The 16,783-nt window shown below is 43.7% G+C and overlaps 2 non-coding genes across 2 annotated transcripts; one reads left to right on the forward strand and one right to left on the reverse strand.

The window, feature by feature from the left end:
- The first annotated feature begins 9,663 nt into the window (after positions 1-9,663).
- On the forward strand, positions 9,664-9,770 carry LOC120268024. The gene has a single exon (XR_005538694.1). It is a non-coding gene; the product is annotated as a small nucleolar RNA R71 (small nucleolar RNA).
- Positions 9,771-15,681: 5,911 nt separating this feature from the next.
- Positions 15,682-15,787, reverse strand: LOC120268056. Its single transcript, XR_005538726.1, has one exon. It is a non-coding gene; the product is annotated as a small nucleolar RNA R71 (small nucleolar RNA).
- Positions 15,788-16,783: the final 996 nt, after the last annotated feature.

The raw sequence follows: 16,783 nt of genomic DNA on the forward strand, positions 1-16,783 counted from the left end.
TGTGAGTTGGGCATGTGAATGTCTACGCCCGTGTGGAATTTTCGCACGAGCGTGGGTCTTAGAGAATTTTCTCGGTTGCATGGAGAGTCTACAGGGGCGTGCGTCTGCCCCTGTGGGTCGGGCACACGGGCGTGGGTAGTTTCCACACACCCGTGTGGATTTACAGATATGCTAGAACCGCATGCTTTCCTTAAAATCTTTTCAGATTTCTTCATCTTTTCACCCTCATACGTTTTGAGAACACATCCTTGCTCTCTCCTAACCTCTCACCGTCGTTTTAGAGGGTTGTTAATTGAGTTTTCCGGCCGTTTTCTAGTCTTTCATTCCCATTTTGTCGGTAAGCTTCTCTTTCTCTTTTCTTTGCCAATCTTCATTTATTTTGCAGCACCAGCATCATCTTCACCAGCAACAGAAACAGATGTACTAGCTATTGACACCGACACCTGAGATGGTCTTGTCTTCTTGGGAATTGAGACTTTGTCATGGGCATGGCCAAGGTGCTTCGGTACTTGCCCGTGTGAGCTTCACAACCCGTCGGAACACTACTCCCATGGAATTAGCTTCTTCAAACGCAACACTAGGAGTCAGGGGAGTATTGTTTTGATTGCTTCTCCCACATTTGCTTTTGAAGGATGTATATTTTGAGTGAACTTGCATGTGTACATTGGGGACAATGTACAACTTAAGTGTGGGGGGGAGTTTCATAGTGCACACATCTTATCTATTGTTCTTGATTGTTATATGCTCACATAGCCAATGCCGGTTCACCTTAGTTGCAAGCATTGTATTCTTGAGTTTAGGAGAATTTCTAACATTGAATGTTTTCATGCTCTAGTTCTTGCTTGAATTTCTAGGAATTTTTACCCGATTTATACTTGTTACACTACTCACTCTTTAAACTCTATTGGAAACTCAAGTTTGATGTTAAAGGGACTAGTTATAGTTGTTTCTTGTGCAAATTATGAAAAAAAAATGGAAAATGCAAAGAAAAAGAAACAAAATAGTTTTATTGTGCTTGTTGGGTGGAAAGAGCTACAACCTATGAAGTATGAAGCTACTCTCATAAGTCGGATACTAGCTATGCCCTAATGAGAGAAAGAGCTATCTTATAGGATGAGTGAAAGCTACCACTCCGGTAGAAAGAGCTACCACCTCGAAACTGTGAAAGCCACCTTAGCGGCCGCTTTGGAAAGGGCTGCCTTAGAGGATGTGTGAAGCAACTACCATCTTCTAAAATTTTTATCACTTGTGTAGATAAATAAGTCCCTTACACTTAGAACTTTGAGGAGTATAACTTGGGGTGTTTTGAGTGAGTTCACACACTTACACGAAATTCGGGTTTGTTATTCTTTTTGTTTCAAGTTTTTAGCTAGAGCATTGATTTTTTTGTATTTAGTGTTGAAATTTCCCTTACTTGTAGAATACTATCTTTTGTATACTTTGGTGAACCTAAGGCCAAGCACTTTCAATATTTTCTTCACGGATGCACAGAATGTTTTAATGTTTGCTTGAGGACAAGCAAAAGCTTAAGTGTGGGGGAGTTTGATAAGTGCTTGTGTGATATGAATGCGAAGCATTCTTTCCTTATGTTGAGCATTACTTTTCTCGGGTCTTTTCATTAATATGTGTGTTTTTATGTTACTTTTATGCAGGTAGGGTTGTCAAACCAATTATGAAGGAAAGAAGCCAATGTGGATCACAATGCACCGATTTTGGAGGAAATCTTGCTAAGGTTCAAACGCGAAGATATAAGTCGGGTGCGAGATGCTAGAGTGTGTGCCAACCTCCCCGTATTTGAGTTTGCACAACCATTTGGAGGGGCACAAGGGCAGTCACAATCAAGCATTCCAACTTATGCACATATAACAAGATCTCCATCAACTTATCCGTCATTGAAGAAGCAAAGCGATCCACGGCATAAACGTGTGCATGTTTATGTTACCTCGATGAAAAGTGGATTCGGGAGTATTTTTGGCATAGTTGACAAGATCCCCTTGCGTATATCCCGCAAGTGCACGGGTTTGTCAAAGTAATAATCTCGGGTGAGCGGGATTCGAATCCACAGGGAGTAGAGAGTAAAGACACTTAATTCGATTCTTAGCTATGTGAAATATCAACAATGATAAGTGTGACAATGATTCAATTCTCAACAATTAAAAGCAACAAGTAAGTGAGCAAAAGTAAGGAGGAGGTAAGGCAATCGATAAAGATGGGGTATTCGGATGATGCTTCACCTAGGATAATCGCTACAAGTGCAAGAACTCTCTATTATGCTTCCTAATCAATGCAATGGTGAGTCGTGGAAATAATTACATACATAGTCCCAAATCTAAGGTCAACTATGCCTAACTCTATTCATGTCCCGGAGGAGAGATTAAATAACCTCTCAACCTCGCACTCGAATAAAGTTGCAATGAGCTCTAGGGATTCTAGGTGATAAATCTCTTCCTAATTATAGACCTAACCATTTGGTCCAGGCGGAAGGTCCCTAACCACAATTAAGCCCTATATACTAAGATCCCCTCAACGCTTCACTCTGTTGCACGCGCAACTAAGCCCCAGCGGAGATTCATCCCTTAGACCATTCACTCTATTATGGCCGCAAAGAACTCGAGGAACGGAGGTAGAATCTATCACGTCGGAGGGGAAAGGGGACGCTCCAGTACCTCTCGACTCACCCTCTCAACCCTCTCCAACCTACCTTTGTCTAGCGCTCATGGTGTGTCACTCACTCACAAGGTTACCAACAAGAACTCTCAACCCTAGTGTCACTCTAGGGGAAATGTTCATACAATCAAGCATTCAAGGTTGGAACTCACAATAAACATCAATTTATTGAAAGCATAATATAGAAGTTCAATGAAACGAATACATCCTAGGGTTCACAATCAGCCAAGTACCCACTAGGGGTTTAGCTCTCCATGGAGCTAAGTACAATCAAAGAAATCAAATGTAAAAGCAATGAATCCATAAGGAAACCCACTCGATGGTCGTGTCGATGGTCTTTTAGAGAGTCCTCTACTCGTCGCAAGGGATCCTTTGTCGGGCCTAGGATACACATCGCCGGATCGATGCCGACGAAAGCTCTCCCAATAACCTTCTTCCAAACAACACGCGATGTCAGAGCAATAGAACCTCTCCAAAACCCTAGTCAATACCCCTCAAAACCCTAGCCGAAGCCCTCTCTCAAGTTGGGGAAAAGATGGAGAAAAGAATACCAAAATCGGGGCTGAATCGGCTTTAAATAGGGCTGGAATCGGGCGATTCCACGGGCGTGGACGGTACACACGCCCGTGCAGAATTTCCACACGGCCGTGGATAATTTCCACACGCCCATGTGGATTCTCTGTTTCTCTGATTTCTCGGCCGACTGTGAACAGTGCATGCTACAGTGCATGCTACGGTGTTGCTACAGTGCTCTTCTACAGCTTCGACCTGAATAACTTCCCAATTCTATATTTTCATCGGGGTAACCCAAACGGGCACACGTTTACGTCGTGAATCACTTGCTTCTTCAATGATATACATGTTGGTGAAGCTCTCATTCTTATGTGCATAAATCGGAATGCTCGAGTGTGAATACCTTTGTGCCCTTCCAAATGGATCTGCTCATTCGAATGCGAGGAGGTTGGCACACACTCTAGCATCTCACACCTGAGCTATGTCTTCGCGTTTGAACCTTAGCAAGATTTCCTCCAAAATAGGTGCATTATGATCCACATTGGCCTATTTTCTTCATACTCGGCCTCACAACCCTACCTGCATAAAAGTAACATAAAAACACACATATTAGTGTAAAAACCTGAGAAAAGTAATGCTCAACATAAGGAATGAACACTTCGTATTCATATCGCACAAGCACTTATCAAACTCCCCCACACTTAAGCTTTTGCTTGTCCTCAAGCAAACATTAAAACATTCTGTGCATCAATGAAGAAAATATTGAAAGTGCTTGGCCTTAGGTTCACCGAGGCATACAAAGAAAGTATTCTACAAGTAAGGAAAATTTCAACACTAAATATGAAAAATCAATGCTCTAGCTAAAAACTTGAATAAAAAAGGACAACAAACCCGAATTTCGTGTATGTGTGTGAACTCACTCAAAACAACCCAAAGTATACTCCTCAAAGTTCTAAGTACAACAGACTTATTTATCTACAAAAGTGACAAAAATTTTAAAAGATGGTAGTAGCTTCACAAATCCTCTAAGGTAGCCCTTTCCAAAGCGGCCGCTAAGGTGGCTTCCACACTTTTGATGTGGTAGCTTTTTCTACCCGAGTGGTAGCTTTCACTCATCCAATGAGATAGCTCTTTCTCTCATTAGGGCATAACTAGTATCCGACTTGTGAGAGTAGCTTCATACTTCATAGGTGGCAGCTCTTTCCACCCAACAAATACAAATAAACAATAAAAACTATTTTTGTTCCTACTTTTTAATTTTTCATTTTTCATTGTTTTTGGAATTTAGCAAAATAAGTAAACCAAACTAGTCCCTTTAACATCGAACATGAGTTTCCAATAGAGTTCAGAGAGTGAGTAGTGCACTAAGTGTAAATAGGGCAAAAATTCCTAAAAATTCAAGCAAGAACTAGAGCATGAAAACATTCAATGTTAACAATTCTGCTAGACTTAAGAATACAACCATTGGCTATGTGAGCATATATCAATCAAGAATAATAGAAAAGATGTGTGCATTATGAAACTCCCCCCCACACTTAAGTTGTACATTGTCCTCAATGTACACATGCAAGCTCACTCAAAATATATCATTCAAAAATAGATGTGGGAGAAGCAATCAAAACAATACTCCCCTGACTCCTAGTGTTGCGTTTGATGAAGCTAATTCATTGGGAGTAGTGTTCTAACGGGTTGTGAAGCTCACTCGGCCAAGCGCCGAAGCACCTTGGTAGTGCCCATTACTAAGTCTCAATTCCCAAGATGACAAGACCATCTGCACGCATACAAGAGGGGGTTCAGTGAAGCTCAAGAAAAAAAAAAATAACTCGAGTGTATAAAAGATGAAGCAATGAATACAACTCAGTAAATGCAACATAACATAAACTCAGAAGGAAAAATCCTTTCTGAGTGAATAAGTCTAAAAACAAGAAAATAGAATAAAGTAAAATGCACGAAAGTAAAAGAAAAGTCAAGTGTTGGAGTTGCTCTCGGGCTCCTGTGCTGCTGCTGCTACTGAAGTGGAAGCACATGGTGGGTCCACCGGTGCTGGAGTCGAGGATGGAGGTGCTGGAGGACCTGACGGGGCCTGAAGGGTCCTCGGCTGCAGGACAAATGATGAGGCAACGTCTCGCACTAGGATCTGCTGTAATATGTAGAAACGTGCCATGAACTCTGTATACTGAGTGGCCTGCGTAGCCCGAATCTCGGCAACCTCAGCTCGGACCACTCCTATAGCATTCTTGAGCCTCTTAAAGCGATCATTGGCTCGAGATGGTGAAAACATACGCACTGGGGGTGGTTCCTCGGCTGCTGGAGGTGCCTCGATCTCCATCGATGCTTGCTGAGGCTCGGGGGTGGGCTGAGATGCTCCGGCTTTATCACCCTCATCCTCAGCTATCTCTGGGGCTGGTAGGACTAAAGCAGAGACCCGTGTCCGAACCCTGTGGACCATGCCCATCAACCGCATAGTCTCTAAACTCAGGGGAGCGGGTACACTCGTCTTCTCGGTCCCGCGAATCGAATCCAAGAGACCCATGCCTAGCACTAATCTCGTAATGTAGGGGCCCGAGAAGATCGCTCCCAGTCTAGCATAGTATCCCTGGTGTCTGATGTACTCTGCCAGAATGTGCCCTAAATGAATCGGTACGCGCTCTACCATCGAGTACAAGTACAACAGCTCCTGACGGCTCAAAACACCAGTACTGTCACCGCGGCCATTCACCGACCTACTCATGATGGCGTGCAAATATCTGTATGCAGGTCGGGAAAGGCACGTGGCCTTGGACACCCCTGGCTCGTACTGACCTTGACCACATAGTACTCTGTAAGCTCTCTGCGGGGTCAAGGTTCCAGGATAATCAGTAGGCAACTGTGCATACTCCTCTGTATCCGTGAATACCTCCTCGTAATGCTCAAGCTATGGTGGCGTCCAAATACTCTGAACTGAATGGTGTCCAAACTGGTAAAGCTCGAATAGGCTCTATCAAACTCAAATGAGGATAGCACCTCCAGTGCAAACTCTCGGATGGCTAGCTCTCTAATCGTCAGCAACTTCTGCCAACCACCTTCTGAAACTAGATCCTCGATCTCATTGGCAAACTCATCTCCCTGCTGAATCTCCCGCAGTATAGTCGTGTCCAAAAATCAAGTCTGTCCGAAATGGAGTCTCGACAAACGCTCATAATGGACCTGATGTTCTGGAATCGCAAATCGCATGCCCTCAGTCTCATGGGATGACTCACGTGGCCTCTTATCAGCTTGCTTCTTTGACCTAGGTGCCATGATCTGCAAAATTTAAATGAAATTGATCAAACAAGTTGATAAAACAATGCTGCAGAAATCCACACGGTCGTGTGGAATTTCCCAACGCCCGTGTGGATCCACGGGGCGTGAGAACCGCACTACCACGCATCAACAATCCAAAAATATAACTTAATAATACTTCTAACTTCTATCTAAACATAAATCATCGTTCCATTTGAAGAAACGAAGCATTATTAACCAGATTAATCGATAGAAACTATGAATTGATGAAGAAGATTATGAAAAGGGATTTACCGATGAGGAGGAGTGAGAAAATGAAGAGCCGGCCGGAAAACTTCGCTAAAATCCTACCAAACTGACGCTATGGACTCGGAGAGTACTGTGAGAGTATTTTCAAGTGAAAAGGAGTTGTGAAGAGGGAGAGGAATCATCCTCTTTTAAACAGAACTCATGACTTTTGGCATTCTGTGCATCCACACGGGCGTGTGGAAATTCCCTACGCCCGTGCGCTAGACCCACAAGGGCAGACGCACGCCCTTGTGGCTTCCCTGGGCATCCGAGAAAAATATCAAGTCTTACACACGCCCGTGCGAAAATTCCCCATGGGCGTGGCCATTTACATGCTCAACTCACAGGGGCAGCCGCACGCCCCTGTGTTTTCTCGGGATGGAGGGAACACCCTGCAGAGATTCGCACGGGCGTGCGAAAATTACCCACGCCCATGTGTGGTTCACAAGGTCGCCCACAGGGGCGAGTCCACGCTCCTATGTGCTTTCATGAAAATCTGCCCAACTCTGCAGGAGTTTACACGCCCGAGCTGAAATTACCCACGGGTGTGCGCCAGTTGCATGATCGTTCACAGGGGCAGCCGCACGCCCTTGTGCCTTCTCTGGATGAGCTCGCAGTATACACCCACGGGAGCGTGGAAATTCCACACGCCCGTGTGTTTTCTCTGGATGACTTAGAAAAACCTGCAGGCTCTGTAGAACTATTCTGAATATGTTTACACACTCAGAGCCTGCTATATTATGCAAAATTTACAAGATAAAAACACAAAATGGAACTCAAACGACTAAACTTCGCCAACTCTCAACAAAACACACAATGAGTTCTTTTTAAAAAAAAAAAACACAACAAAATCGCAGCACAAGCACTTAAAAATTGAAACACCAACACTTAACAGTTTATTCATGAAAACAAACTAAACTAAAAGGTGCGAGAACAATAAACAGTTGGGTTGCCTCTCAAGAAGCGCTTGTTTAACGTCATTAAGCTTGACGTATCTTTCTTACCTCACGGGGGTTCATAAATGAAGGTTGCCCTCTTACCCATGGCTTGAAAGTATGATGAGCAAAGTCTCTTGAGGGTAGAGGGTGTACTCTCGGGCTTCGGACCACCTAGCAATGGTTTGTCCAACTTCCTTGGCTCATGTATGTCTCTAACAATCTTGGAGCGTTTTCGGTGGCGTCTCCGAGCCCTCTTCATTTTCCGGACCACCTTCTTCAAGATCCCAGGGGTAGATGTTTCTTCTCCAGTCGAACCAAGCATCATTACTTCTTCATTGCTCTCCTCTTGGTCGAACAAACTTTCATGTGGATCCGGGTTGAACATTTCCTGCACATATTCATCAACAAGCTCATCAGTAGTGTCTAGAAAGTATAAAGTGTCATCGAAATCAAGAGAATGCCGCATGGCTTCAGCAAGGCGGTATGTGAGCTTGTCATCTCCAACTCTCAATGTGAGCTCTCCGCCGTCCATGTCAATCAATGCTTTGGAAGTCCGCAAGAACGGTCTCCCAAGTATCAAGGGTACATCCACATCCTCATCGACATCTAGCACTACAAAGTAACCGGAAAAATGTACTTGTCCACCTTGACAAGCACATCTTCAATGATGCCTCTCGGATGTCGTACCGTTCGGTCCGCCAATTGTAAAGTCATCCGAGTAAGCCTAGGCTCTCCTAAGCCTAGCTTTTGGAAGAATATATATGGCATGACGTTGATACTTGCCCCTGAATCCGCCAATGCCATTTCCTCACATAAGTTGCCGATGTTACATGGAATGATGAAGCTTCCCGGGTCTTTCTTCTTGTTCGGCATGTTCTTTTGCAACACCGCCAAGCATGAAGCATCTAACACCACTAAAGCACTCTCCTCCAATTTCCTCTTGTTGGTCAATAGGTCTTTCAGGAACTTCGCGTACTTAGGCATTTGAGCCAATGCCTCTACAAAAGGAATATTGATGTGGAGTTGCTTGAACAGACTCAGGAACTTCTTATACTGTTCATCCCCTTGGTCATTCTTCAATCTAGAGGGGTAAGGGATTCTTGGCTTGAATGGTGGGGGTGCCACCTCTTTCTCTTTGTTTACTCCCTCCTTAACCTCTACAACCTCGGGTGCATGTTCTTTTGGCTTTTCACTCGGAAGCCTCCCTTCAACCTCACGACCACTTCTCAAAGTGATTGCCTACACATGTTCTCTAGGATTGGTTTCCGTGTTGCTTGGTAAACTTCCATGTGGCCTTTCGGAGAGAGACTTCGCAATTTGCCCCACCTGATTTTCAAGGTTGTGCAAGGAGGTGGTGTGATTGCGAAGTGTAGCCTCAACTGATTCAAACATTATATTTGCCGATTGCACAAATCTAGCCAAGTGCTTCTCCAAATCCGTCATTCGGGTTTCCAAGCCTGAAATTCTGTTTTCCAATTGAGGGGCTTGTTGATGTTGTTGGAAACCCGATGGCCCCATCATCTTCTGTGGTCCTTGATTACTCCATGAAAAATTGGGATGATTCTTCCAACCTGAATTGTAGGTGTTGCTGTATGGATTCCCTTGAGGTCTCATACCATTACTTACAAAGTCACCGTTCTCAACTCAAGAAACATCACCAATGACAATTGGGCAATCGGAGGGTGCATGTCCTCCACCACAACCGGTGCAATTGGTCACGGCCGCAAATCTATTCGAAGCTATAAGATCTAGCTTCTTAGTCAAACTCTCCACTTGGGCCGCCAATGAAGTTACCGCATCAATTTCATGGATACCGGCCACCTTTTTCTTCTCCCTAGCATTCCACTGGTAGCTATTTAACCCCATTTCCTCAATCCATTGACGAGCCTCATCGGGGGTCTTGCTACCTAAGGTACCTCCTGCCGCCGCATCCAAGAGTTGCCTTGTACTCGGGTTCAAACCATTGTAGAAGGTTTGAACAATCATCCACTCCGGGAATCCGTGTTGCGGACACTTTCACAGGAGTTCCTTGAACCTTTCCCATGTCTCAAATAAAGACTCCAATTCCAACTTAACAAAGGATGACATCTCATTCCTAAGCTTTGCTGATTTTCCGGGAGGGAAATAACGGGCTAGAAAAACTTCTACCATCTCCTCCCATGTAGTGATTGATGCTCTAGTTAATGAGTGTAGCCACTACTTTGCTCTCCCCTTTAAGGAAAATGCGAAGGCTCTCAATTTGATGGCATCATTCGCCACACCATTTATCTTCAGCATGTCGCACACCTCGAGGAAGCTCTCTATGTGACTATTTGGATCCTTATCGGCCAATCCGTTGAATTGTGTGGATCCTTATCGCACACCTCGAAGTTTTGAGCTGTAATTGGGGGATGCACAATACTCGATTGTGTCCCAAACACTGAAGATCTGGCATAATCGGATAGTGTTCGTTGTTGCTCATTTTGTTCTGCCATGTTCTCAGATCCTTCTACTTCCAAATCAGCTGGATTATGCTAATCTTGCACACGTTCTTTCCCTTTTCTTCTAAGTGTATGTTCAAGCTCAGGGTCTCCTTCCATCAACATTGATGGATTCCCTCGGGTCATAACCTGGAGCTGTACCAAAAAGAAAGAAAAAGACAATAAGAACAATGATAGATTAAGAAGATATGAATTAGAATGTGTGGTGAAATAACTAAGAAAACAAAGTACAAAGTATCTCTAAATGCCTAGTGACAAGGTCTCCTTGCTTATAACCCGTAAGTGCACAAGTTTGTCGAAGTAATAATCCCGGGTGAGCGGGGTCGAATCCACAGGGAGTAGGGAATGAAAATACTTAATTTGGTTCTTAGCTATGTGGAAGATCAATAATGATTAGTGTGAAATTGATTCAATTCTCAATGATAAAAGAAACAAGTGAGAGAGCAAGAATAAAGAAAAGGGTAAGGCAATCGATAAAGATGGGGTACTCGGATGATGCTTTACCTAGGAAAATCGTTTCAAGTGCAAGAACTCTCTATTATGCTTCCTAATCAATGCAATGGTGAGTCGTGGAAATCCTTACATACATAGTCTCAAATCTAAGGTCAACTATGCCTAAGTCTATTCATGTACCGGAGGAGAGATTAAGTAACCTCTCAACCTCGCACTCGAATAAAGTTGCAATGGGCTCTAGGGATTCCAAGTGATAAATCGCTTCCTAATTATAGACCTAACCCTTCGGTCCAGGCGAAAGGTCCCTAGCCACAATTAAGCCCTAGATACTAAGATCCCCTCAACGCTTCACTCCATTGCAAGCGCAACTAGGCCCCAGCGGAGGTTCATCCCTTAAACCATTCACTCTATTATGGCCGCAAAGAACTAAAGGAACGGAGGTAGAATCTATCACGTCGGAGGGGAAAGGGGACGCTCCTGTACATCCTAGGGTTCACGATCACCCAAGTACCCACTAGGGGTTTAGCTCTCCATGGAGCTAAGTACAATCAAAGAAATTGAATGTAAAATCAAAGAATCCATAAAGAAACCCCCTCGATGGTCGTGTCGATGGTCTTGTGGAGAGTCCTCTACTCGTCGTCCAAGGATTCCTTCGTCCGGTATAGGATACGCCTCGATCGAAGCTCCCCTACCAACCTTCTTCCTAATGGAATCACGATGTCAGAGCCGTAGAATTTCTCCAAAACCTTGCCCAATACCCCTCAAAACCCTAGCCGAAGCCCTCTCGCAAGTTGGGGAAAAGATGGAGAAAAGAATGCTAAAATCGGGGCTGAAATCGGCTTTAAATAGGGCTGGAATCGGGCAACTGCACGGGCGTGTATGATGTCACACGCTCCTGTGGAATTTCGACAAGGGCGTGGATAATTTCCACACGCCCGTGTGGATTCTCTGTTTCTCTAATTTCTCGGCCGGGCTGCTACAGTACTTGCTACAGTGTTTTCCTACAATGACCTGCTACATTACTCTGCCGGAAATACTCCCGAATTCCATACTTTCATTGGGGTAACGCAAACATGCATACGTTTACGTCGTGCATCACTTGCTTCTTCAATGATGTACATGTTGGTGGATCTCTTGTTCTTATATGCATAAATCAGAATGCTCGAGTGTGACTGCCTTTGTGCCCCTCCAAATGAATGTGTTCACTCGAATACGAGGAGGTTGGCACACACTCTAGCATCTCACACCTGACCTATGTCTTCGCATTTGAACCTTAGCAAGATCTCCTCGAAAATAGGTGCATTATGATCCACATTGGCCTATTTCCTTCATACTAGGCCTCACAACCCTACCTTCATAAAAGTAACATAAAAACAAACATATTAATGTAAAAACCTGAGAAAAGTAATGCTCAACATAAGGAATGAACGCTTCGCATTTATATCGCACAAGCACTTATCAAACTCCCCCACACTTAAGCTTTCGCTTGTCCTCAAGCAAACATTAAAACATTCTGTGCATCAATGAAGAAAATGTTGAAAGTGCTTGGCCTTAGGTTCACCAAAGTATACAAAGATAGCATTCTACAAGTAAGGAAAATTTCAACACTAAATACCAAAAAAAAAATCAATGCTCTAGCTAAAAACTTGAATAAAAAAGGATAACAAACCCGAATTTCGTGTAAGTTTGTGAACTCACTAAAAACACCCCAAGTTATACTCCTCAAAGTTCTAAGTGCAAGGGACTTATTTATCTACAAAAAGAAAACAACAAACATTTCAAAAAATGATAGTTGCTTCACACATCCTCTAAGGTAGCCCTTTCCCAAGCGGCCGCTAAGGTGGCTTTCACACTTTCGAGGTGGTAGCTCTTTCTACCCAAGTGGTAGCTTTCACTCATCCTATGAGATACCTCTTTCTCTCATTAGGGCATAACTAGTATCCGACATGTGAGAGTAGCTTCATACTTCATAGGTGGTAGCTCTTTCCACCCAACAAATACAAATAAACAATAAAACTATTTTGTTCCATCTTTTCATTTTTTTTTTATTTTTTTATTTTTTGAATTAGCACAAGAAAATAAACCTAACTAGTCTCTTTAACATCGAACAAGAGTTTCCAATAGAGTTCAAAGAGTGGGTAGTGCACTAAGTGTAAATCGGGCAAAAATTCATAGAAATTCAAGCAAGAACTAGAGCATGAAAACATTCAATGTTAGACATTCTCCTAAACTCAAGAATACAACCATTGCAACTAAGGTGAACCGCCATTGGCTATGTGAGCATATAACAATCAAGAACAATAGAAAAGATGTGTGCACTATGAAACTCCCCCCCGCCCCCACACTTAAGTTGTACATTGTCCTCAATGTACACATGCAAGCTCACTCAAAATATATCATTCAAAAAATAGATGTGGTACAAGCAATCAAAACAATACTCCCCTGACTCCTAGTATTGCGTTTGATGAAGCTAATTCATTGGGAGTAGTGTTCCAACGGGTTGTGAAGCTCGCACGGCCAAGTGCCAAAGAACCTTGGCCGTGCCCATGACTAAGTCTCAATTTCCAAGATGACAAGACCATCTGCACGCATACATGAGGGGGTTCAGTGAAGCTCAAGAAAAACAAAAATAACTCGAGTGTATAAAAGATGAAGCAATGAATACAACTCGATAATGCAAAATAACATAAACTCAAAAGGAAAATCCTTTCTGAGTGAACAAGTCTAAAAACAAGAAAATAAGATAAAGTAAAATGCATGAAAGTAAAAGAAAGGTCAAGTGTCGAAGTCGCTCTCGGTCTCCGCTACTGCTGCTGCTGAAGTGGAAGCATATAGTGGGTCCTCTGGTGCTGGGGTCAAGGATGGAGGTGCTGGAGGTACTGATGATCCGGGTCTCAGGAGATCACGAAGGAAATCGAATCGGGCCATAAGATCTGTGTACTGAGCCGACTGCAAAGCCCGGAGCTCCTCTATCTCAGTCCGAATCTCTCTAACATCGGTCTCCAGCCTCTCGATACGATCATAGGCTTGAATACCCGGTGCTACAGAAGATGTAGGAGTCTGCTTGACACCCCCCGTAGTATCTCCTTCGCTTCTGGTGGTCTCAGCGGTAGCTGGAGTGAGAACATAAACCCCTGGCCCAAACCTCCATACCAACCCCATCATCCTGATCGTATCGAACATAAGAGCGATGGGCACAACTGTCCTCTCAGCACCACGAAGAGCATCGCTCAAACCCATTCCTAGAATGAGTCGGGTGATATAAGGGCCCACAAATAGTAGACCCACTCTCGTCGAACGACACTGGTACTGCAAAACATCTGCTAGAATGCACCCTAAGTGAAGTGGTACATTGCGAGCCATGGAGTATAAGAAAAGCAGATCCAGTCTGGTCAAAGCACCTGTGTATCTGCTCGACCTGTCACGGACCTGCTGATGACTACGTGTCCCGGTTCATACTCCCCACACCCACACAAAATCCTATATGCATGATATGGTGTGACTGACACTGGAAAATCTACTGGTAGTCGGCCATACTCCATGGTACCTGTATAAGAGACATTGTACAGGCCCGTCCTAATCGAAAACTCAGTGACGCTCATAGAGAATGGATGTCCGAATGCCCGAAACTGTATCGCCTCTGTAGTGTCAACTCTCCTATGTAGCAATCGAAACTCAAAGGACGCTAAAACCTCTAGCGTAAGTGTGCGGTAAGCTGGTTCACTAATTGTCAGCAGCCTTCTCCAGCTTCCCACTGCCAGCATCTCATCAATCTCATTAATCACCTCATCACCCTGCTGAATCTGTTGAAGCACTTGTACATCCACAAAGCAAGTTTAACCGAACCCGAGTGCTGAAAGTCTCTCGAAGCGAGCCTGATGCTCGGGGTTCGAGAATTCCATATGTATCGGCTCGGGTGAAGTAAGTCTAAGGCGCTTAACTTCGTTCTTCTTCGCTCGAGGTGCCATAGCTGGAGTGCAGAAGACGAAAACAGTAAAAAAATCTCAGAAGCAATATACTGCAGAATTCCACACGGGCCTGTGGGTATTACCCACGCCCGTGTGGCTCTGCAGAGCGTGAAACTCCCGCACGGGTGCACAACAAATCTTAACAATTCAATTGAAAAACCACTTCTAACTGCATACTACACATCCATCATGCATGAAAACTCGCATTTAGAAGCATTCAACCCATGAAAAACCATAATTGGCGAAGAAAAGAGGATAAAAGGATTACCGAAGATATGAATATGAAAACGTCTGAAATTCGGTAAGATTAGCGAAGAAAATTCCTCCAAATAGCGACGAAGGGTCGGAAAGATAATCGGGAACCGTTTTCCGGTGACTTGAGATGAAGAATGAGACGGATCACAATGTTTTTAAGGAGAAAATCGCATCTCTTGGAATTCTGTGTATCCCCACGGGTGTGTGAAAATCGTGTCTCTTGAAAGTTTTTGGTACTGTAGCAGGGGAATATGCATTTTGGAACCACTTTGCACTTTGCTACTTTAGCTATTCATCATTCATTCTATTTCATTTTTTCTTATTCTATCATCATTCTGATTTGCTTTTCTTTCTTTTGGTGCTGCTCCAGGTTATGATCTGATGGAACTCTTTGACATTGGTTGAAGGAGATCCTGAACTTGAACGCACACTCAGAAGAAGGGGCAAAGAACCTATGCAAGAACCGTCAAATCTAACTGAGGCAGAAGGTGAAGGGTCAGAAAATATGGCAGAGCAGAATGAAAAACATAGAATACTTTCCGATTATGTGGCCCCCGATTACAACTCCAAATTTTGAGCAAAAAGCCAGCATTCATCCAAATGATACAGCAGTCAGCGCAGTTCAATAGTTTGGCCGATAAGGATCCAAACAATCTCATTGAAAACTTCTTGGTTGTTTGTGACATGCTAAAGATCAACAGTGTTATGGATGATGCAATAAGATTGACGGCTTTCCCATTTTTCTAAAAGGAAGAGCTAAATAGTGGCTCCATTCATTTCCAAGAGCTTCCATCACAACATGGAAAGAAATGGTGGAAGCCTTCCTTGTAAGGTACTTGCCTCCGGGAAAGTCATCAAAGCTTCGTAATGAGATATTATCATTTGTTCAGATGGAGCTTGAACCCTTGTTTGAGACTTGGGAGCGATTCAAGGACCTCTTGCAGAAGTGTCCACAACACGGGTTCCCTGAATGGATGATTATTCAAACTTTTTACAATGGGTTGAATCTAAGTACAAGACAACTTCTAGATGCCGCTACGGGAGATACAATAGGGTACAAGCCCCCTGAAAAAGCCCGACAATTGGTAGGAAAAATGGCTATGAATAGCTACTAACGGAATGCAAAAGATAAGAAGAAAGTGGCCAGACTCCATGAAATTGATGCGATTACATCTTTGGCAGCCCAAGTAGAGGCATTGAGCAAGAAATTCGATATATTGACTTCACCGAGGGTAGCCACTATCACATGTTGTGGTGGTTGTGGGGGTTCACATATGCCGTCTGGTTGTCCTATTTTGATTACTACTACAGCCCCAACTAAACAAGTAGATTTTGTGGGTAATTCGGGAAGAGTACAAGGCAATCCTCATAGCAACACCTACAACCAAGGGTGGAGAAACCACCCCAATTTTTCATGGATTAACCAAGGGCAGCAAAAGGCCATAGCATCACCAAGTTTCCAACAGCAATAAGCCCCGAACATGGAGAATCAAGTTTCAGGGTTGGAGACCCTGATGACTACTCTAGAGAAAGCTTTCACTAGATTTGTGTAATCATCGGATACATGGTTCCAATCGATCGAAGCTACAATTCGCAGCCACACCGCGTCATTGCACAATCAAGAAAATCAAGTGGGGCAAATTGCGAAGTCTTTATCGGATATACCTCAAGGGAATCCACCTAGCAACACCGAAACTAATCCGAGGTAACATGTGAAGAAGATCACTTTGAGGAGTGGTCGTGAAGTTGAAGGTATATCTCCTAGTGAGAAGTCCAATGTTGAAGCACTCGAGGTCATGGAGGTTAAGGAGAGAGCTAACAAAGAAAAGGAGGTGGTACCCCCATCTTACAAGCCAAGAATCCCTAACTATTCAAGATTGAAGAATGACCACAATTATGAGCAATACAAGAAGTTCTTGGGTCTATTCAAGCAATTACACATCAACATTCCTTTTGTGAA

This window comes from Dioscorea cayenensis, chromosome 8, assembly GCF_009730915.1.
Source record: "Dioscorea cayenensis subsp. rotundata cultivar TDr96_F1 chromosome 8, TDr96_F1_v2_PseudoChromosome.rev07_lg8_w22 25.fasta, whole genome shotgun sequence".
In the NCBI taxonomy this organism is placed as follows: domain Eukaryota; kingdom Viridiplantae; phylum Streptophyta; class Magnoliopsida; order Dioscoreales; family Dioscoreaceae; genus Dioscorea; species Dioscorea cayenensis.